The following is a 25627-nucleotide window of genomic DNA, read 5'->3' as shown; positions in this document are numbered from 1 at the left end:
TGTTGGTGTGCTATCAAATTACATCTAGTCGGCAAGCTCACAAATCTTCCAAAGTGCGTGAATGACAGACTATGTAACTGAGGCTCCGTAAAAAAAGCAACTATCGTCCAGGCATATACACGCACCATGACTAATCCAAATGAGATCAGGGAAAAAAATTGTGAAGACCTAGAATCTCTTATCGCAGAAGTACCGAAGTCAGACGAGCTCATCATCCTTTGTGACTTCAGTATTAGAGTCGGCATAGATCATCAAACATAGCCAAGTGTCATTTGCAGAAATGGCTTTGGCAAATGCAACAACAACGTACTCTTCCTACAGAGGACATTCGCTGACCTCCTAATTACCAACAGTCTTCCGCCTATCAAACTGAAAAATACGTCTTGGGTGCACCCACGCTCCTAGTACTGGCATCTTATTGACTACATCGTCGTCAGAAGAAGAAGTAGTAAGGGTGTCCGAGTGACGAAGTCCACGAGACATGCAGAATGCTGGACTGACCAGAGGTCATAATGTCCAAGCTAAATATAGCGATTAAGTCTATCATATGAAAACATGGCAAAAACGTGCCCAAAATAATCAGTCTCCACACTGAAAAACAGGAGAATGTGAAACAGGCATTTGTCGAAGGCCTGTGCAGCCACATTTGATGCGAAATCCGAGAATGTCGAGGAAAACTAGGCACCCTTCATATCCTTTGGCTACTCAGCTTCATCCAAAACTCGGTCCCACCAAATGCAAATATCAAGATTGGTTTCATGAAGAAGTAAATATCCTATAAACATGTCCAGAGCACTCTGCCAACAATCATCTTGCAGTGAATAGGCAATTGATAGACTTATACAAGTGGAAATCAACATATCACTTACCGATCCTCCAACACTGAATCAAAATGCGAAAGCAATTGACCTGCTATCAAATAGCCAAATAGCAAAGTACATACATATGGAGGGAGACAGACATTTAGAAATCAGACATACATACATACATACATACAGACAGACAATCATATATACATACAGACAGACACACGGACGGACAATCATACATGCATACATACATACATGCATAATGATAATAATAATAATAAGGATAACTTTGTACAGCGCCTAATATTTAGAAGCTCTAATCGCTTTACAACATTAGACAACACCTATAACATAAAAAACATATAATGATATGATTACAGAAACAAACACCATGAAATTAGAAAACATAAAAAACATGCTGAAAATATTTAAGGTAGGAAACATTTTTTGGTCTTCAAGTTTGTTCTTGCAGTCGAAATAAGTGAGTTTTAAGAGCACTCTTGAATGGGATCACGTGTTTTGTGTCTAAGTTCAGTGGGCAATTCATTCTACGTTGCTGGGCCCTGGTATGCAAAAGAGCGATGTCCATATGACTTTGTTTACATTGTGGGAATAATGAGTATACGATTTTCAGAAGAGGAGCATAAGTATCTTGCTGGTGTGCACATATGGGTGAGGTTGGATAGGTATGTTGGACTGGAGTCCGACATTGAAATGTAACACAGAGAACAAATTTTGTGTTTGATTCTGGATCGAATGGATAGCCAGTGTAGGGTAAAGATCAGCGGGGAGGTGTGCTCTGATCGTGGTACTGTAAGTATGATCCGAGCAGCTGTGTTTTGAACTTTTTGAAGTTTCTGGAGTAGATATTGAGATGAACCAGACATAACTGAGTTACAATAGTCCAGTCTTGAAAGTACTAATGAACACACAAGTGTTTTAGTAGCATCATCTGAAAGATATTTGCGAATGGAGCCGATGCGTCTCAGCTCAAGATATGCAGCCTTGCATATGTTCATGACATGTTGGTGCAATGTGAGAGTATTGTCCAGCGCAACACCTAGGTTTCGTACTGATTGTGTGAATTTAATGTTGGTGTTGCTAATATTTATTGTTTGAGGTAAAGGATGTGAATGAGAAAGTCGTTGTGTTGTGATTAGAAGGATCAAAAGAAACAGGGATGTTTGAAATATATCTGTTTCAGTTATTTCGTAACAGAAAAAAATGAGTTGTGATTACATTTATATAATATTGACATTGAAGCTACTCAGTTGCTATACATACATATGTCAGTTACTATACATACATATGTCAAAATATTAAGTTTATAAGATCTTGAATCATGTATTATTGACGTTGCTTTCCAACTGCGTCATTGTGGCTAGAAGAACGACTTTGCGGTTTCATTGTGTTCAATTCAAGTCAGTCACAAACACAAGGCTGTACATCGCCCTTAAAGCTAACGTATGTTCGTCAGACTCGTACCATGCTTTCTAGTGCAGTTGTGGTTGGGAATGTACTTATTAAATAAATGATACAATTAATTGTAGACCTGCTGCATCATATTTTTATAGCCGTTTCAAAGGAATGTTCGAGAATTCAAGAACCCAGGTACCAGCAATATATGTTTATCTTCTTTGTCTTTATCTTCGTACGTCGTTGGCATTCACGTTCTTCCTTAGATGACATATCTTACGTTATTGCAATTGTTTTCTTAAATCCATGTGCTTCATTAAAAAGTTGGGTATTACGTAAAGGCCTGTGGTATGCTGCAAACTTCAAGTTCTTTCTCATGTTCCTCTTCCGTGCTTAGGTATATAGAATAGGCCCGATGGGCCCCAACACCTGCATGTTGTAAGAGACAATGGGCCCCAACACCTGCATGTTGTAAGAGACGACCAATGAATTCACCCTTTGCTGCACTCAGATGCCTACCTGGATGATACAGTTTTCATTTTAAGATCCATACCTGTATGATACAGTTTTTATTTTAAGGATTTTAACCTTGTTTGGCTTTATACTTATATGGTATGCCTTTCCTGGGATAACTAAATTTCCTCGACACTATTTGTAACCAGGATTGTACAGATGTACGATTTAACACTTTGCATACCAACCTATTTTTTTTTCGTTTGTTGTTGGTTCGAATAAAAATAAGCAAAGTCAATCAAACATTCTTATATTTTATTTTAGCACACGGTAATTAGTTAGAATCCACCTTTAAAACACTGTTTCACACGCTGGGCACACGCAGGACACAGGCTGGACACAAGTTGGACACAAGCTGGACACTATCATTGCCAAATTGTTATGAACTCTCATAGCATTAGACTCACAACCCTAATAAAAGATCAAAGCAAGAAAAAACTAACAAAGAATATTGAGAGAAAAAAAAATTGTTAATAATGCAAGAAATATTGCTTAATATTATTTGTTCGTCTGTAAATGCTGACGTGATGCAAGGCGCGTCTTGATAACTTTAAAAAGGGAAAGTCTTGTTTCCAGGGAACATCTTGAATGGCTTTATCAAAGGGATAGGCTAATTTCATTCAAGTCTTTCTTTTTTTCCCCGTGAAAGTCAATTTTATACTGTAATAAGTGAAGTTGTACTTATGCAGCCAGTTTGATTGATGAGACATTTTTGACTGCAGTACCCTCTTTGATCTAAAGTGGTTTCGCCTACAGATGGAAATAGTTGCTAATTCATGCGTAAAGATAAATGGCGGTTAACCAACAACTATAGCCAAATTTGAGGTCTACTTTCGTTCTAAAACTTGAGTATCAAGTAAAGGACACCGAATGTCGAGTTAGGAAAGGTCAGTATCGAGTTTACTTGCTTGATTTGTTCTAATGGCACGTTTAGCACACTCTTAGCTAATGTAATGAGAGCTAAATACCTTTTCGAAGGACGCATCGAAACGGGCTGGCCTAGGCAGGTACCAAACCCGCATCCTTGGATTTGGAGTCTGACGATCAACCAAGCGAAGCTACTGTGACTGTAATTGAATTAATAAAGGTGAGTATCGGGTCAAGAAAGGGAATTATCGAGTTATAAAAAGCGTCTATCAATTCATGGAATATAACCCTATTTTAGCTGATAGAATATTTTGAGAGCTTATTTTCTGAAGTATGCGTTCGTTTGCGTTTCATAAGTAAATACAGGCCGCATAGCTAGCCTTTACTTGTACACGCATAAATCAAGCGATAAATTCCTGCTAACGGCGTGAAACTAAATTGGCTATATACATTTGTATATGCGGAAATCAAGTGATAAGTTCTCCGCTAACGGCGTGTGACTGAATCGGCTGCATTTAGTTGTATATCCAGAAATCAAGAGATCAGGTCCCCCTAACTGAGTCAGACTGAGCTGGCTACATTTACTCGGAGAACCTACAAGTTTGAGAGTGTAAGAACAGGGCATGGTGAAATTGTTGAAAATTAAATATCTTCCGGATAAATCGCCCTTGCTAAATTCTTCAGTATTATTTCATTAAACATTTTTCGATTTAGAATGATTTTTGATGGAAAGTTCATCCCTGGATCGATACTGTTTCCAGTCATTTCGGAGTGCATGCTCAGTTTCACAGTAATTGATTGTAGCCACGAGCCTCATGTACAAGCTTCATTTCAGACTTGGACGTTTGGATCAATATACTAAATTCCCTTACCCCTATCTTTTTTATTCTGTGAGTGCGAATTCATCTAAACCTCATAAATGTAGAATTCTTTGATTCCTTTCTCCTGCGTCTATATTTATGTAACTCAGTAAATTTTTACATACTGAATTACTACTTCAGATATGAATGTACGTTTGTCCGTCTGTCTGAATGTGTCTTTTATTTTATATACGTTTTAAAGAATTACAACATCTTGTTATGTTTACATTTATTTGGAAGGTTTTATCTTTTTCAAGGTTTTGTGCAATTCTTTATATTTACCTTTTCCAAACTGTGCTGCTAATGGCACCATGTAGCTATTAGTGTGATGATGTACTTTGTAAACGTTAATACATATGCAGTTACGTTTAAAAGCTAATTTTTTTTAGTTGGTAAAATGTTTATTTAGTTTAAAACAAAATGAGATAATTATCACCGTAAAATAACTTTCTATACAGTAGTCAGGTGCATCTTAACTACGAAGTCGAATTTCGAAAAAGTGTAATACAAAGGATTCTAAACATTTATCTGGTGTAGTCTCGAGCGGGAACTCAATTAATCATTCCATTGTTTTCACGAGATCTCAGCATATCTTGTCATTTATAATTAGTTACACTTAATTATAATTCATCAACAACAACGAGACTGTACTGAACTAACGATCTTTGAAGTTTCAAATACAACGAGCACAGTCACTCTCTAACAACTAACAGCTGTTACGTATGACGTTTGAATCGACCGAACGACGCATGTGGTAATTCCCAAGCTAATTGTGTGCTTGATGATGATGATCCACAGTATGTATGTACGTGTGTGTGTATGTATGTATGTATGTAATGTGTGTGTATGTATGTAAATATGTGTGTCCATGTGTGTATGTATGTATGTATGTATGTATGTATGTGTGTGTATGTATGTATGTATGTATGTGTGCATGTATGTATGTATGTATGTATATGTGCATGTATGTATGTGTGTATGTATGTATGTATATGTGCATGTATGTATGTGTGTGTGTGTGTGTGTGTGTGTGTGTGTGTGTGTATAGAGCACATTCACAAGTAGCGATGTGCATACGGGGAATGCGTGTCTTGAAACGATACGGTACCTACAGCAATGATTATGTAGAAAACAACACGTATACAAGCACCTCGGCCCACCCATACTTCATCTATCCATCAATGTATGCTTTTCTGTCTGTATATACACATTAGATAATACATTTGTTCCAACCCCAATAATTCTCAATTACAAGCCCTGGACAATATTCAGCTTGTGTCTTACAATGAATCATTACGGTCAGTTATTATCGTGGAAATTCCATCTCGTCCTAAATGAACATTCGTATTGCAAACCTAAAAACAAAGCACTCCTTGGCATATATCTTATTACTTTTGAATTTGAGTATACCGTGAATACGTTCTACGAACCAATTACAAAGCTAAAACTCGATTTTAACAAATAACTATATTTGCATAATTATTGTATGTTCTAATTTTTAACAGCTAGGGACAGCATACGTTTGACAATATGGTGTGGCTTGTACCCTCCTCGACTAAGATGTTTTTTAGTGGAGTGGGGTGGGAGAGCATCGCACCCCCCTATGTAAGTCTGATGGAAGTGGTATTAATTAAATAAAATTCCATAATGCATTTACGTACGTCTTATGTAGCTAATGGCATTGTATTAGCTGTTCACCTAGACATTGGTTTTGTATTAGCTGTTCACCTAGCCAATGGCATTGTATTAGCTGTTCACCTAGCCAATGGCATTGTATTAGCTGTTCACCTAGCCATTGGCATTGTAATAGTTGTTCACCTAGCCAATGGTATTGTAATAGCTGTTCACCTAGCCAATGGCATTGTATTAGCTGTTCACCTAGCCAGTGGCATTGTATTAGCTGTTCATCTAGCCAATGGTATTGGATTAGCTGTTCATCTAGCCAATGGTATTGTATTAGCTGTTGATATAGCCAATGGTATTGTATTAACTGTTCATCTAGCCAATTGTATTGTATTATCTGTTCATCTAGCCAATGGTATTGTATTTGCTGTTCATCTAGCCAATGGTATTGTATTAGCTGTTCATGTAGCCAATGGTATTGTATTAGCTGTTCATCTAGCCAATGGTATTGTATTAGTTGTTCATCTAGCCAATGTTATTGTATTAGCTGTTCATCTAGCTAATGGTATTGTATTAGCTGTTCATCTAGACAATGATACTGTATTAGCTGTTCATCTGGCCAATGGTACTGTATTAGCTGTTCATCTAGTCAATGATATTGTATTAGCTGTTCATCTAATCAGTGGTATTGTATTAGCTGTTCATATAACCAATGGTATTGTATTTGCTGTTCATCTAGCCAATGGTATTGTATTAGTTGTTCATCTAGCCAATGGTATTATATTAGCTGTTCATCTAGCCAATGGTATTGTATTTGCTGTTCATCTAGCCAATGGTATTGTATTAGCTGTTCATCTATTCAATGGTATTGTATTAGCTGTTCATTTAGCCAATGGTATTGTATTAGCTGTTCATCTAGCCGGAGGGATTGCATTAGTCTTTCACGGCAAGAATGGACGGAGGTCATCAGGACAGAAGCTATAGTTTTAAAAAAAGCAACAAAGGGTAATTAGGAATCACTATAGAGATCTATCAGAACCAAGGGCAGTTGTTGTCGTTGTTTATTTTTAAAATATTCTTAGAAATGTGAAACTAAACACAACATAAAATTGGAGGTTAGTGTCAATTCATTTCGATTTTTGGGCATAATTTGCCGGGAACGACCAAGCCTAGCTTTTCCGTGATGGACTGAGAACGTGAGTCGTTATCATTGACCTAATGACAAAATCGATCTTTACTACCACGTAAATTCATGGGAAAGTTAAATATATAAATGAATTTCATCCCTTACTTTGATGACTGCGATGAATCGTCAGTTGATTCAGTTGTTTTGTTTTTGTTCAAAACAGTTACTTCTTTGTTTAGAATGCATTTTATATATTACACAAATCGATTTTTATTTGATGAAAATGCATGTTGAAACATTGAGTGAAAATGGGAAGAACTTACTAATATAACACTAAGACGATAACAAGCTATTTACGTCGATGTAGTGCCTATAATATTATCTAGTGAAGTATTTGATATTGTTTTCGGGACGGCGTGTACACGTTTGACATTAGTAATTCTCATATCTGCTTACGCTAGAGGATAGTAGACATTAGCAATGTATAGATTATGTCATATTTTAATAGATGTCTTTCAAGATAGTTATTTCTGGGCAATTTGTTCTTTTTTTTAAAGGATCTCTGTGTAATTCATGATAGTTTTTTTCTGTGCAAAAAAATTTAAATTATATTATATTGCCGTAGATAACACAGTAGTCGTGTGATGAAATTCAATCTCATGGTGTGGAGGCTTGAATTTCAACGTTTATCATCACACATAGAAAGCTTGAATAAATTATCAGATGTATGCTGTAGTTTTGTTTAAGGTCTTTTTCAATGTTTTTACCACATACTTCCTCCATTGTTTGTAATTCGTATACACGTTTCACGTACTCGAATTTACACCTTATTTACACCTTTACTTAGAATGACACATCTAGGTCATATATTTTGTATTACCAATTTACCTTTCCGAAATATGGGCACATTGCCTAATTTTAAAATCGTATTTTACGTCTGGATTAGCTTTTCGGAACATACAACAAGATGAAAAACAAGTAAATCTTATTTTTTAGAAAAACCTGCTCTTTGTACTCTACCAAAGTGATACACTTAAACTTACCCTCACATTACTCCTTCATTGGCTCTTGTGTAGTACCGACCTTTCACCGCTTCGGTGGCCTAGTGGTAAGAGCGTCCGCCTTGGATGAGGGAGGTCGCGGTTTCGAACCCCGGCCGATTCATACCAAAGACATAAAAATGGTACTAACAGTTGCCTTGATAGGCACTCAGCATTAAGAGATTAGTGCTAGGATTGGTCGGCCTGGTGTCAGGATAATGTGACTGGGTGGGACATGGTGCTACATGTCTGCGGCATGATGTCCCATCAACTCTCACACTGCATACATCGTATCAAGATGACTAAACAATTGTTAAAGCTACGTTAAAAATCCAAATTACACGCACAGTGTCAACTTTTCAATCTCCTGCTTCAATATTTTTTTTCGGCAGCAAATCCATATTAAACAGGGAATCAGTCTGAGAATCTCAATGGACACCCACGTCATCTCGCGTGATGTGTGATTTCCATTAGGACCTTATGTAATTAGATTGTGCTCGCTATTAAAAATCTCAGGTTATTTGGCGCGTAAAGACGTTGCAAGAACTGGATAATACAAGTTGGATGTGAACGTAATATCTCGATTGCCTGCTGCAAGGAAAATAGATATTCAAATCGATACGCAGGGTAAGCCCAATTTCGAGTTAATTTAGCCATTTGCATTCAGGTTTCTATTGATAGTAACCGGGTCATTCATAGACGGAATGGTTGCTTTTCTGACCTTAAATACGCAAAAGTTTACGTTACAAGCTATAATATTAATGATTCAAAGTCATTGGGAATGATTCGTATTAGCGGCAGAAGCCGACTAGGCGTGAAATCATCTGAATTGTATAAGGGTAGGGGTGGGGGCAATTACAGCACACAATAATAATGAAATAATACATTTAATAATAACAATAATAATAAATAACAACAACAACGACATCAGTGTTTAGGTCTTCATACAGGTGATCTTTAACTTTTGAAAACACGTAATAAGCTGATATATTGTAATGATATTGTAGTTCACAAACTTCTGCACCAGCTGAGTGAATCCCACCGGGGCCCAAATGTTGGGCAAACAAGATAATATGTAAATGTATTAGGGTAACGGTATCAGTGTAACCACGCATGGGTATCAGTGTAACAACGCATGGGTATCAGTGTAACCACGCATGGGTATCAATGTAACCACTCATGGGTATCAATGTAACAAAACCGGTGTGGACCATTTAACTATACAAAGCCCACTATTAATTTACAAATTCCGAAACTCCGCCCACCGCATAATTGTATCCAATGAAAAATAAAATCAGTCCAACACATCCAACATTAACAACGAGCCTGCGCAGGTAAAGTCTACCGAGCTACCTGCGAAGGTGGTCTGTAAATAATGTGCCTTTTATAGCCGGATTTTATCCAATGGACAGAAATGAAAACTTATGTACACGAGGAATTGTTACAACGTATATGATTATATAAATATTTGTAAACCAAGGGAAGTTTGTATAAATAAAAAAAAGATTACAAGACTGCAAGAACAAACTTAAAGACCTAATAATGTTTCCTACCTGAAATATTCTTAGCATGTTTTTTTATTTTTTAATGTTTTTCTAATTTCATGTTGTTTGTTTTTGTAATATAATTATTGTTTCTTATCTTGTAGGTGTTGTCTAATGTTGTAAAGCGCTTAGAGATTCTAAAGATTAGGCGCTATACAAAGTCCTCATTATTATTATCATTACAAGATAAAGTCAGTACATAGTCACATATTTGTCGGGATATAGCGATGAAAAATCGGGCAATATTAACGGACTGATTTACGTTAAGGTTTAAAGCAAAATGAACAAGTTATTTACCATGTCATCAGAAGCAAATTTCTTGTCAATGCTGCAACGTTTAAATAAGATTATATTCGAAGAAAATCCAGGTTTTATAAATACAAACGAATAGAAACAAGCACACTGTATTATTCATAAATATATTTCAGGTCATTCTTGGTAAATTAAAAGAAATACATTTTTTTTTAACAAAATATAATTAGCAACAATAGAAATAGAGTGATCCAAAGGCTGAATAAAAGTTATAAACAGAACTAATAATGCTATGTGTCTCCAAGTCCACAATGTCAAGAACTCTGTGTCTGCAAGTCCACAATGTCAAGAACTCTTTGTCTGCAAGTCCACAATGTCAGGAATTCTGTGTCTGCAAGTCCACAATGTCACGAACTCTGTGTATGCAAGTCCACAATGTCAGGAACTATGTGTCTGCAAGTCCACAATGTCAAGAACTCTGTGTATGCAAGTCTACAATGTCAGAACCACTGTGTGTGCAAGTGTCCACAATGTCAGGGACTCTGTGTATGCAAGTCCACAATGTCAGAACTACTGCGTGTGCAAGTGTCCACAATGCCAGGACCTCTGTGTGTGCAAGTCCACATGGCTAGGATTCTGTGTATGATAATAGTTCGCAATACCAAGACCTCGCATGAAAATGTACCCGTTTACATCGTCGTGTCTTACTGCCTATGCCGAGTACTATGAGGTTACCTTCTTTCTAATATATATTATGTATTATTAGTTGTGTGAATGTCTGCCTTTGAAGATGACAAGATGTTGTTTATTCTGTTTTGTGTGCTTACGCAATGTGGCTCGATGAGCCATTAACGTGGATGCGGATGGATAGGAAACTGTTGCATCGATTTTGATCTTCGTAATACGGTGTGCGAGTGCGGTTTCACTTTGTCACCTACTCATATGACACTTGCCAAATGCTGAATCTTAATTAAATCGCGCTTATAAAGTTTTACATTTTCAAATAGCATTTGCTTAAATATTCTTTCCTTGCTATCTGATTTAAGGATGATTTCAATGACTTTCAAGTAATATTCTGATAAGTTAGGCGGAACAATTCTGCAGTGTCTTAGTGCTCACCTACCCGGCCGTCGCCACCTTTACAGTCATCCTTGCCAGGCGTAGTAAGAGTATCTCATCCGGCATTTCGTCAGTTAATTCGAAGGGCTTGTAGCGCCAAGTACAGTTGACAAGTGCTTACTTTCAGAATGCTACGAAAACCTGTTCTACTTTTAAAAAGGTGTAGTTGACCCAATACTAGGGATGGACGAGTAGGAAAATTTTTCCGGGTACCCGGCCGGATCGGTTTTTACCGGGTCGGGTTTCTCCACTCTTATTTTCTGTTTTTCCCTCCTTCTCTCTTATCCACATTTTCATCAAATCTGAAACGTTTTGAGATTTTTTTAAAATTTATTATTGCCGGGAGGGTGACACGACCCCGCAAGATCCAATTTTTATCTTAAAACCCGGCCGGTTTGGGTATTTCCAGGTAGTCCAAAACCCGGCCGGATGAGGGTGGCCGGGCAGTGTACCCGTCCATTCCTACCCAAGACAATCATGGGGTGGGAGCTGTTTCACGCTCTTACATAATGTGTATGCTCTAACTGAGAACAGGGGAAGGGTTGAGTAGGAACAAAAAAGACATCTTCTCCGCCATCTTGCTTTTTGATTATAGACTACGGCTAGACATTGTGACACCATATGACTTCCATCTTGCTTGTGTTGAACTGAGTATAAACCTCGGTTGTACCGGCTGGCCAGTGACCAGGGGAAAGCATGTTCCTGGTAAGCATGTTTACTATTTGGAGTTTCACTCCATATATTTTGAATCGTACACTGGGATTAGGTTTCAAAGAAAATGCGAATCCCCACGCTTAAGAGATGGGGTCATGCGATAATTAACAACGAATCTCGGAATATTTATGTTAGTGTAAATCAATACATACTAGATGCTGCATAAATCTACTTCTATGTGATTGCCACGCCGCTCGAATCTAAGCTTCACCCAGTGAAAGCTTAGTTTACAAAAACAGTATACCAAATGATTAAGATGCAGCGGCAAAGCAACTACTCAATCCTCCTATCCCCCACATTAAACAAAACCGGGGGTGTGGAATGCCCAGTGGGGACCCTCAATTCCCATCAAACAACTCTTTTTATCTGTAGTGGGCACCATAATTAAGTTTTGCAGGAAAGCATAATATCTTGACATTACACAAGTCTAGTGTCTTAAATTTTCTTCATGTTCAGCCTTGAGATAAGCAAATTAGGGTACTCTCATCTCCATATTAGTGTAGATATTTAGAACGTCGTTTATCTGAGCAGGACAACTCATACATAACGTATCTTGTATATTTGTTGTGTATATTTGCTAGTTCACTAGCTGGAAAAAGCAGGTGTAGAATGAGTCTGACTTGAAGCAAGATAAAATCTCCAGCTATACCAATAGAATATTTTATTTTGGATTATATGACGTGAAATAAAAAACAATCACAGCTTGTAGCATTTCTAACCACCAAGAATGAATAATTAGTAGAACCATACATGCCAAAAAGTGAAATTTTCTAAACTCTGCGGAGTATGACCCAGGGAAAGTACTCTCATTTTCATCATCTCTACGTCACAGTGTAATCAATACTATCTTGAACCCGCAACAGGGTGATTTCTCCAAAGCTACATAAGCTAAATTGGGTAGTCTTGGTGGATTCTAGTGATAAGACAAATCTTGGTGGATATTTGAGGTAAGACTATCGTTTAACATGGTTATGAGCTATCAGGAACACGTTCGACACATTACTGTTAAACTTTGATTTGGGGATGGAATTTAGCTTTAAACTTTCTGAGCTCACGAGGATGATTATCGAGTGATTTACCTTGTTCGAATGATACTGGCTTTGTAAGTACCCGGATGTGCGGAATCGAAAACATGAATTTTGTATTCGAGTTGTTGCATTACACGTTAAAACGAACGAACATTATAAATGCACTTGTTTTGAGTCAGGTTCAGTTTGTTGGAAACTATTAACGACATGCAGAATTTTCTTTATCACCACGACTGTCACAGATACTGTGAAACGCATTAAGATGGCAGCACTTTTTAGACAGCAGCACTGACGTAAATCAGCTACAGAGCCACCTACACAGACATTATTCAAATGCCACTAGCAGATTAGATCCGGGATAGTTTGTTATTTTACGTTTCAGGTTTCCTGTCTGTTATACAGTTTTCAAGATCACAATATGTATTAAGAAGTTATATACAAAATGTCTTTTATGGATAGAATTCACATCTCCTGATTCTTATATAGGATGGGTACAAATATCATCGTGCTATCTGTCGGATCTATCTCCCCTCCCCTCCCTGTTCCCCCTCCCTGTCTCCCCACTTCTTCTCATTGAGTAACTATCTTAAGCTGCTGTATACAAATGTTTAATGAGGAAAGTTCACCTCGAGATCATCATTTATGTTTTCTTCTTAATATTTCAGGTCCACGATCGACATGCATTAATGAAAGAAGGTTCTCAAGCGATGATTGTCCAAACGCAATTCTTGTGTACAAGGTCCAAGAACTGTGTATGGACATCAGTGCTTGGGGCAAAATATACACTCCGAATTTAACATACGTCAGGACGGGCAAAGAGAAAATCAACGAATCTGATAGGGCCATAGAACCAGATACCTTGTACATCTGACTAGGTGGAACATGTTTCTAAACAGTGGAGCTGTCAGTTAATCATTGCCCAACGAACCTTCCCATGGACAGACCACATTTGTGGTTTGAGTATTGAATATGTCTAAAAAATATTTTATTCGTCATAACAACAACCATCAGCATCATAGCCTTTATTGTTGTCGTCGTTATTGTCGTCTTCTATCTTTCATGACACGTGTTCTCTAACAGTCCCAGTGGTTCACAAGATTTACTATAATGGTTGTTATCTCCCCTGCAATTGCATTCATTGGAGTTGTTTCCTTTTCCACCTTACACTTGAATGAAAAGATGATCACAATTCGAAGCAAATTATCATACATGAATAATGAATTTTATGTGTTGCATTATAGTCTTTACAGAGAAACAGAAAATATGTGTGTGCCAAATCATTGTTCTCGTAAAACCACTGAAACTTAAATTACAAAAAAGTTATGAGTAACAGTGCTCTTAAAGCCATAGAGAACATACTTACATAGCCATAATAATATGGTTACGTTTTGCAAGTAAGAAACTTTGTTCAGTCAAATAAAACGTATTAACGTATTTAGTGTGTCGACATGATGCGTTGAACATTGTGTTCCTATCCTTTGATGACAATAGACTTGTTTGTATTTGTAAACACCTGCCAAATCAGGCCAATTGAGAAAATTAATTTTATGCATGCACGCTTTGGGTTTGATCTGTCCTATATTACCAACGCAAACAAAATACTCGTGTTAGTGAGGAAATAAAAACTCACATCTGATGAGTAACAAAGGAGATGAAAACTCGCATTAAACACGTAATTTTCGTCATTTTATTTATAGATGTATTTCTAGACCAATAATTAATTTAAGGTGCGTTTAGAGTTCATACCGATGATACAAAATGTGCATGTGGAATTCGGTTCAATTCCTTATTGCCAAAAGCATAATTATGCTCTTATTGGTCATATAAAAAGAAATAACCCAAAGAAAAACAATAATAATGATTTTGGACAAAACATAACGTGACAAATGCTTTGTATCTTTACTTTTTCCTGATATTTTCTGACCTGAAATCGGTATGTAACGGACACTCTAAAAATACACGAATTCCGTCTACAATGACATTCATATGACACAAAAATTATACTCTCGTTTAAGGGCCAGCTTCAACGAAATGACAGAGAAAATACGCAATTTTCAAACATTTTCGTGAAACTACCCAACAAAAATGTGTACAAATAATATTGTAAAACGATGTCATTATTACAGTATATCTTAAGAAAACATTTTCTATTTAATTAACTGCAAAATCAAACTCTCAATAAAATGATCATTTGTTATTCGCTTGACAAGAATTTGTAATAAAATAATATTTTTTAGATAGCAACTGCTCAGTTCAAAACACATGACAAACGGTACCAACTGTGAATTCCAAAAATACGATAATCTGTTGAAGTATTTCTAATCAAAATTAACCAGATATTTTTCCTTTAGGCCTTATTCTGGACAAAAAAACTGCATGATATTCTTTTTCTAAATATATAATTATCAGTGCTTACTGATGTCGTCCACTACTTAATTAATTGACATTTCATTTTCTTCGAGCAAAGAAAGGCAGTCTTCGAACTTCTTTATAAATCAATGCTTTATCCATCAGTAATGTATCTAACAGCATTTAATTGACATGGTTCCCATCTGTAATATATCTAGCAGCATGCAATTGACATGGTTCCCATCCTTAATGTATCTAGCAGCATGTAATTGACGTCGTTTCCATCGGTAATGTGTCTAGCAGCATGTAATTGACATGGTTCCCATCTGTATTGTATCTAGCAGAATGTAATTGACATGGTTCCCATCCGTAATGTATCTACCAGCATAAAATTGACATGGTTCCCATCCGTAATGTATATAGAAGTATGTAATTCACATGGTTCCCATCTGTAATGTATCTAGCAGCATGTAATTCACATGGTCAACATCCGTAATGTATCTAGCAGCATGTAATTGACATGGTTCCCATCCTTAATGTATCTAGCAGCATGTAATTGACATGGTTCCCATCCTTAATGTATCTAGCAGTATGTAATTGACATGGTTCCCATCTGTAATGTATCTAGCAGCATGTAATTGACATGGTTCCCATCTGTAATGTATCTACCAGCATGTAATTCACATGGTACCCATCTGTAATGTATCTACCAGCATGTAATTGACATGGTTCCCAGCTGTAATGTATCTAGCAGCATGTAATTGACATGGTTCTCATTCGTAATTTATCTACCTACATATAATTGATATGATTGCTATTTGTAATCTAAAATACAGGCAACATACATATTACATGACTTTAATTTATTCTCTATATAATGAGGACAGCTCGTCATCGTACTTTGAATGTAAAATAAAGCTTTCTGTGCTTCATTAGCAAGTATTTTTTGGATATGTTTAAATTGTACCACTGAAATGTAAACAAAGATCTAAATATATAGACCCATTAAATCGTCGATATTCTAGATATATAGACCCATTAAATCGTCGATATTCTAAATATATAGACCCATTAAATCGTCGATATTTGCTCCCATGTATATCGACTTTTAATGAGTTTCTATTAAAAATATTCCATAATTGTCTAATTATAATTATATTTGTCTTTCTACATTTTACTTCCAGCCCACTGAGATCGCAGTAATTTTTCAGACTTTGTAACATATACTGCAATTCAACAAAACTCTTCGAAACATAAAAATAATCGTGTCGTCAGTATATATTAATAAATATCGTAATACAAATCAAATTAGTGTCGAGTAGTGAACAACTATTACATCCACTGCAAAATAAAAAAAACAAAAAAAAAAAACAAACAAAAAACAGCAACAATCAGAAACAGTGATTCTAAATCATTTACATCAAGAGAAAGAAATAAAGAGGAAAGTACTTCTTCCAGTAACCCGATTTTAATCGATACGAATTCAGACACACACACACACACACACACACACACACACACACACACACACACACACATATATATATATATATATATATATATATATATATATATATATATATATATATATATATATATATATATATATATATATATATATATCGTACACGTTTTCACATTACAATATATCGGCATGACAAAACTCATTATTCTTCATCTCTGTTACGACACATCGGCATGACAAAAATCATTATTCTTCATCTCTGTTACGACATATCGGCATAACAAATGTGACTGTTTTTTTTTTCCATACCATCTAGGATGTATTGGAATAAACTAAGCAATTTTTTTTCCATCTCTGTCACGATATATCAAATTTATTAGTGACAATTTTTTTCTATCACTATTATGATATATCGGTATAAATAAAATTATTATTTTTCCATTTCTGTCATTTCCGACTATTTTGCATCACACTCTCGGCCTATCAGTACAGTCAGAACATTTTCGTAATTAACAAAACAACAACATGGTCAAGTTTGTTTCCACAGAGACTTTTTAAGGAACGGATGTAAGTAAAATAAGGCATCAGCTACACCAAAACCACAGTTAGAACAAAATTGTATGTCCGTTCGAATATTTTATGTCTCATTCAACTGCAGTGATTTAAACTAGAAGATGTCAAACTGTCTCAATTTATTTATCAATATCATAGAGCAATACTTATTGATATAATTTCATCGCGTTTCTTGTTTTTCAAGAAATGAAGAAAGAAAAGAAAAAAGAAACTGATTATATTATACTTTGAAACCAAGAACTATGGGAAATTCTGTATTGAATATAATGTTAAATGTTCTACATAGTATCAAGCCCATAGATGTCCATTGCAATGTGTCGCGATTGGTTACCACTGGTTACCTATAGAAACCCTACGCTTAATTCGTTGGAGTCTTTGGGTCGGCAGTTTTGATGACTTTTTTTAACGACATTCTCGAGTGATAGCCAGAATTAATGACGGTAACTGCACTAGAGTCGACGGGACGATTATGCATATTTACCATGTCTGTTCTAAAAGCGCTTAAATGTACGGTTATAGAGTGGAATCCATCTTGTTTAAAAGTGTTGAGGACTATACTTGATATATACGAAACAGATTAGGAACGGTCCCTTTGTAGAAGAGCTTCCTGCGTAGTTTTTAAATTTCCATTCAATTTAGTAAAACTGAATAAGATTTATGTGTGTGTGTGTGTGTGCTGGTAGAGAAATTAAAGCAAAAAAAGTGGAATAGAGGTATATTTACTGACTAAAATGTGCTAAATTACATATCGCCTTGTCTGCACGCATCAACTCTCTCGACTAAGACCATATCGTACAAAAATATGGACTACAGGCGTGGATATAGTCATTCGTACGTAGCAGACACGCTGCCATGGCGAGCCAGTAATTAACTCGCATCTTAGTACACAGCAACTCTAATTTTCATTTGACAGAAATCAAGATGAGAGGTTATTACTGGGCCGCCATGCTGTGTTGCTGTATGCACGAATGCCCATGTCAACGACTACCATCCAACCCTTTGCTCTATCAAGTTATACATATACGCGCACACATGAACAAAGTTAATTTCCATAACCATTTAACATAAATGCCAGTAATTGTATTCATTGCGGGTGATACGGTTCATCAACTGAAAACTCCTCATCGAATATGGCTTTTTCTTAAGGATTTTATTAGTGAATTCATTCGTAATATTTTGGCATTCTCCCTTTTGTTTGATTTAATGGTGAATCACCACGGTTGATGCAAAATCTAGCAAATGCAAGCTTGGATCAAAGAGTATATGAGAGAACATCATTTATGAAAGACAAACAATACATGCGCATATATATATATATATATATATATATATATATATATATATATATATATATATATACACACACACACACACACACAGAAAGCAAATGCAGTACAATACAAGTTTTTCTTGTATGAGTACACAATAAAGTGACGCAAGAGAACAATATAAGTCGAGCCGTGTAATATTAAAACTGTTAATTATTATCAAACACGACAGGAATTTAAAGAATGAAAATGAACTAGTATAATCTTAAATATGCGGGCTTTAATTCCAGGAGAACTATTTGGAGGGACTTACCTCTAAGTGATATAGTAGATCTTTATTAAATCAAGAAACCAAAAGAAAAACACATTCAAGCAAAAACATTTTTAAATTATTTGATTTTACGTCCATAATTTTTGCTTAAACAAAATACTCTCGACGACTCAGACATTGTGTGTAGGATGGTGATATAAGATCTTAGCTGCACGAAGAGAGGATCGAACGTAGAGCATTATAAATGCAGAGCAAACACGTTACTGCTAAACGCTGAACAGAACTAAAGATTGGACTTCCATTTCCGTCTATAAATGTGTGTGTTTGCATCGAAAAATGATACCGATAAAACTCGAGACAATCCGGCTAAGTCGAACTATTTGTGGTCTCTGCTCGTTTTCTCCGATCCATAGTTTTTATTTTCTCTGGAGTCGGACCGTAAAGAAAGTAAATACATGTGGCAACCTCATGTGGTAACCTCATGTGGCAACCTTATCTGGTCTCTCTTTTCATATCTGACGAGTAGCTGTTTGACGATTTCAACCCAAGTCTGCTTTTGGTCAGCCGTCAACAAATACAGAAATCATCTTGCCTAAACCTTCTTCAGCTTCAAACGATTCTTCAGTATATTGAAATCAGCTGACGAATTTATGCACGTGATGACAGAAATATCTCCAGTGTTAAAGAAATAGTTTTTTCCAATTTAACTGAATTGTTCTATCATTATTTCTAACCAGACAGATAGGTTGCTGTTTTGGCACAGGCTTCTTCAATATATATTCCTGCTCTAGAAATGGGACACTTAACTTCAAAGCACACGCAGCTATTGTCATTAATATCAAATGCTTTCCCATCTACACTTGATCCAAAGCCGGGCTTGACTTGGCAAATGAATATGCCCATTCTCCTGACCTTGTCCCCTTCACAGCAGTAGCTCCCCACTCGCTATATGGAGACAACCGTCTTCCAGAACATGGCTTATCTTCCAGAACATAACAGAGAATTAAATATGCAACGTTTATCCATGTCGGCAGTACCCTACGAGTTCCCGGATTTTATAGCTTTGCCCCTTGCAGAGTAGCCTAAACGTTCTCCTTCGAAATGTTCACGTCACTGTCACTTATCTATGTAACATTATAGGTATATTTCTGCAAATGGCCGACTTGCTGCACTTGTAGCTGCAGGTCAATTTATAGAACGTTATTGGGTATGTTCACCGGCAAGAAATTTATTGACAGGATCGACGGAACGAAAAGGTTAGAGCGAAACATTCTGAACTGTTCTAATATCTCTCACAGGTTCAGTAGCTTTCAATAGCCATGACAGCACCCAGAAATCTCTCGGCGATAAAGAACAAATAAATAAAGGTTTACCCGAGGTCATCTGTGCCAATATATTTATTTTAGGAAACAGTTTAAATCCCATGCAAAATTAGTTTCTACGCGGCAATCTTGTCACTCCAGACTAAAAGAAATTGGAACTATTTCTTTTTTCCTCCAAAATCTTCAGTTAAAAAAAGGATACAAAGAAGTAAAAGAAGACAAAGCAAAAACATTACAGAACCTTTCTTCGTATTGTAAGCTATAGTGTTAGTTGTATAGTTTGATGTCTGTGTGAGAATTTTGCAAAGAAAAGAGGGATAATGGAATGAAAAAGAAAAGAAAGAATTTAATCAGAAGAAACCAGTTTGTGTGGATTTGGTGGTTGAGGGAGTCCACTAATTTAAGTATTAAGTGCCAGATCAGCAAGTTTTAATACCGAACGAAACAAATTCACAAATTCAAGTATTTAACGAAACAAATCTAAGAATTTAAGTATCAATAAAGTTGTAAGTTTTGACCAAGTTATGCCAATACATCTACACGACAATAAGTGCATTCACAGTAATTAGTGATACACAGTAATTAGTGATACACAGTAATTAGTGATACACAGTAATTAGTGCATTCACAGTAATTAGTGATACACAGATCTTGCACAAATGTATCGTCTCTGTAAATAACTAACCTAAACATTTGTATTCACATACATTATTGATATTTTTAGCGGGTTCTGCAGGTATGTGAATGCTATGAATATCAATTGCAAAAGAAATACATTTAGATATGTTGTAATGCATATTCGTCCTTGATTAACAGGCACCAGATCAATCAAATACCATTTTTTTAAAAACAATTTCGTAATAGGTGTTAACATCCTGTACAGATCTCAGACAGGATGTCAAACTTCGTCATGAATATTCATGAATAAAAACGTCGTGATTTATTATTATTTAACTGCAAATGAAATATATTCATATGTTTATGAGACCAATGCGTTGCTTTTTCAAAGTTAATTCGGACTGTATTGATATTTCGTTACACGAGAGAATTTGATATTTCATTGCATAATACAGTCTGAATCGTAACTATAAAATCCAAATGCTAATCGACAAAGCCTCATCTCTGGCGAAAATTCTAACCTTCGAGCAGAATTTGTCCATCGTATATCGAAGCACATGAAGGATTCTATTAGTTTATTGCGACCAGGTCCCTCAGGCAAGGATTTTACCATGGCACCTTATGTACAAGCTTGCCAAATTAAAGTTTATTTTTATTGTTTAAAAATGGCTACACAAAATGTAACTAAGTAACCTAACTATTCAAATAATGACTAAATTTCACTGCGAGTAAGTACCAAGTAAATAAGTACGCTAGTAAATAAAAATAAAAACCCAATGATGACCGAAACATTAATAATAATAATAATAATAATAATAATAATAATGTCTTTTTCATAGTGACCTACCCCCCCCCCCCCGCCTCCCCCAAAACCAACCAAACGAAACATCTTAATCGAACGCGAAACGAAACTTCACTCCTATTGGGGCCCCGAGTGGCCGAGTGGTCTCAAGCGCTCTCCGTTACGGGTCACTGCCATCTCACCTCTGTCTGCGTGGGTTCGAGTCTCGGCTAATGTGGATATGTGAGAAAGCTTGCCAGTAGCTTCTCGTGGGTCGGTGGTTCTTTCTGGGGTTTTCCCGGGTTCTTCCTCCACCATTAATACTGGCTGCCATGTATAGCCTATTGTGTGCTGAAAAATGGCGTTAAACCCTACAACAACAACAAATCATGCATGATTCGTACTGACCATGATGGTATAGTACTTCTGTTACCGCTCATGTTAGGGACGATCGAGTAACTGGATGCATCTATATTTACAATACAATAACGGCTTGAATGGAACTTTCAAGTGTTCAATATTATTGTTATTTGGACACCGTGTTAATGATGTGATGTGATGTGATCTGGATTTTTAACGTAACTTTAACAATTTTTCAGTCATATCGGTACGATGTCTGCAATGTGGCAGTTTATAGTGATGTCTAGCACTGGGGCATCATGCCGCAGACATGTAGCATGATGTCCCACCTAGTCACATTATCCTGACACCAGGCCGACCACTAACCTCTTAATGCTGACCGCCAAGCGAGGCAGCTGTTAGTACCATTTTTGTAAGTCTTTGACATGACTCGGCCGGGGATCGAACCCACGACCTCCCGCATCCGAGGCGGACGCTCTAACTACTCGGCCACCGGAGCGGTCGGTAACATCTGTGTCGTTGCATTTATTTGGCAACATCTGTTTCCTTGTCTTCATACGCGTAACATCATTTCCTAGTATTCATATGATTAACGACTGATTCCTTGTATTCACGTGGGTAACGTCTTTTTCCTTGTATTGATATGGGTAACGACTGATTCCTTGTATTCATATGGCTAACGTCTTTTTCCTTGTATTTATATGGATAATGTATTAATGAAGGAAATAAGGACTTCAGTATATGAAACAGTGATGTTAAGAAAGATTTGTTCATTGCCTAAGGGAAATGTCGAGAGATAAACCATACTGTTACTGGGACAATGGAGTGAAAAAAAACCCCAACAAAAACGTCATTTTGACTTTCATAATAATCAATGTACTGTGTGATACGATCACATTAGATTATAAATCGGAACTAAGTGAGTAGTTTCGATATTTGACTCTAAGTGCGTAGTTTCGATATTTGACTCTAAGTGCGTAGTTTAGATACGTGACTGAGTAGTTTATATACGTGACTCTAAGTGCGTAGTTTAGATAGGTGACTCTAAGTGCGTAGTTTAGATAGGTGACTCTAAGTGCGTAGTTTAGATATGTGACTAAGTGCGTAGTTTCGATAGGTGACTATCTGGTAATTTCGTGGGTGTATGGCTTTAGTTTAAAAGTTCTTGATGTTAAAAAATAGTAATTACGAAGTTTTTGATATTTTTGTATGCATTGTATAAAGAATAATGTATACTATAATATATAGCGATTTCTTTAAACTTGATAGACAGGCACTTAGGAAGTTACTCATTCATTACTAGTATAGTATATTATAGTATAATATAGTATAGTATAGTATAGTATGGTATGGTATGGTATAGAATAGTATAGTATAGTATAGTATAGTATAGTATAGTATAGTATAGTATAGTATAGTATAGTATAGTATAGTATAGTATTGTATAGTATAGTTTCGTACAGTACAGTACCGTACAAGTACAGTACAGTACAATACAGTACAGTATAGTATAGTATAGTATAGTATAGTATAGTAGAGTAGAGTATAGTATAGTATAGTATAGTATAGTATAGGATAGCATAGTATAGTATAGTATAGTATAGTATAATATAGTATAGTATAGTATAGCATAGTATTGTATAGTATAGTTTCGTACAGCACAGTACCGTACAAGTACAGTACAGTACAGTACAGTATCAGTATAGTATAGTATAGTATAGTATAGTATAGTATAGTATAGTATAGTATAGTATAGTATAGTATAGTATAGTATAGTATTGTATAGTATAGTATAGTATAGTATTGTATAGTATAGTTTCGTACAGTACAGTACCGTACAAGTACAGTACAGTACAGTATAGTATAGTATAGTATAGTATAGTATAGTATAGTATTGCATAGTATAGTTTCGTACAGTACAGTACCGTACAAGTACAGTACAGTACAGTACAGTACAGTATAGTATAGTATAGTATAGTATTAGTATAGTATAGTATTGTATAGTATAGTTTCGTACAGTACAGTACCGTACAAGTACAGTACAGTACAGTACAGTACAGTATAGTATAGTATAGTATAGTATAGTATAGTATAGTATAGTATAGTATAGTATAGTATAGTATAGTATTGTATAGTATAGTTTCGTACAGTACAGTACCGTACAAGCACAGTACAGTATAGTATAGTATAGTATAGTATAGTATAGTATAGTATTGTATAGTATAGTATAGTATAGTATAGTATTGTATAGTATAGTTTCGTACAGTACAGTACCGTACAAGTACAGTACAGTACAGTATAGTATAGTATAGTATAGTATAGTATAGTATAGTATAGTATAGTATAGTATAGTATAGTATAGTATTGCATAGTATAGTTTCGTACAGTACAGTACCGTACAAGTACAGTACAGTACAGTACAGTATAGTATAGTATAGTATAGTATAGTATAGTATAGTATAGTATAGTATAGTATTGTATAGTATAGTTTCGTACAGTACAGTACCGTACAAGTACAGTACAGTACAGTACAGTATAGTATAGTATAGTATAGTATAGTATAGTATAGTATAGTATAGTATAGTATAGTAGAGTAGAGTAGAGTATAGTATAGTATAGTATAGTATAGTATAGTATAGTATAGTATAGTATAGTATAGTATAGTATAGTATAGTATAGGGTGTGGTGTGGTGTCTGGTGATGCCCAGTTCCCATTATACGATATGGATATATCTGTCGCGTGGGTCTTGCCTGACACCCTATTCCGACAATACGATATGTATATTTCTGTAGTGAAGGTCTGGCCTGATGCACAATTTCCGTTATACGGTATGTATAATTTCCTGTCGCCTGGGCATGGCCTGATGCTCAATTCCCGCTGTAGGGTATGTATATTAATTGTACTCAAGACTATCGAAATACTCAGTTAAAACAGTATGTCTTTTAAACTGCATCCAAAGGGATGTACATTGTTTTCGTGAAGTACTTTTTGATAAGCTCCATATGTTAGTTGTTGCTGATACACATGCAATTTAAGCCTAAAAAGGAAAAGGAGAAAACCTCCAATTTATTGTCTTCAGTTATGTCCGTTGATAAATTGTATAAATATAATGGTACAATTAATGAACGGAAAGATAATACATTACCAATTTATTGTCTTCAGTTATGTCCCTTGATAAATTGTATAAATATAATGGTACAATTAATGAACGGAAAGATAATACATTACCAATTTATTGTCTTCAGTTATGTCCCTTGATAAATTGTATAAATATAATGGTACAATTAAAGAACGGAAAGATAATACATTGCATTCTCCTCTTTACGTTGACGGCGTTCTCTAATACTTTGTAAAACAAAATTTGTATTAACTTCCTAGTATAGTCTAGAGTTTCATGACAACAAAGTAAAGGCTTCTGAGATTAAAAAAAATGTACATCAGAGTATTAAAGCATTTGTTTTGTAGGAAACATCGCAGCGAACCAAAGGACTTGAACTGGTAAATATTTTGCCAGGTGATTCCATTTAGTGTGATAATAGATGAAATGGCACAACTCGCAATGTTGTTATGAAGCTCAAAAGGTCAGAGGTCATTATACTCTTGCATGTTTAAATAATGCATGTTTTATGTATGTTATCTAGAAGCTTGTGTCTACTGTAAATTTACATCGAACATATTGCACGTTAACTCTTTTCTTTGCTTAAATAA

At 35.8% G+C, this 25627-nt stretch overlaps 2 long non-coding RNA genes across 2 annotated transcripts in view; both read left to right on the top strand.

Annotated features, from left to right (window-relative positions):
- LOC149777726 (uncharacterized) overlaps positions 1–25627 on the top strand; it is a 126139-nt gene that overhangs the window by 61961 nt on the left and 38551 nt on the right. The window lies entirely within an intron of this gene.
- Positions 3570–15147, top strand: LOC149777727 (uncharacterized). Its single transcript, XR_016415453.1, has 2 exons — positions 3570–3825; positions 13577–15147. It is a non-coding gene; the product is annotated as an uncharacterized LOC149777727 (long non-coding RNA).

This window comes from Sinohyriopsis cumingii, chromosome 17, assembly GCF_028554795.1.
Source record: "Sinohyriopsis cumingii isolate HCF-2022 chromosome 17, ASM2855479v2, whole genome shotgun sequence".
Lineage (NCBI taxonomy): Eukaryota > Metazoa > Mollusca > Bivalvia > Unionida > Unionidae > Sinohyriopsis > Sinohyriopsis cumingii.
This window is presented reverse-complemented; position numbering and strand designations above follow the sequence as displayed.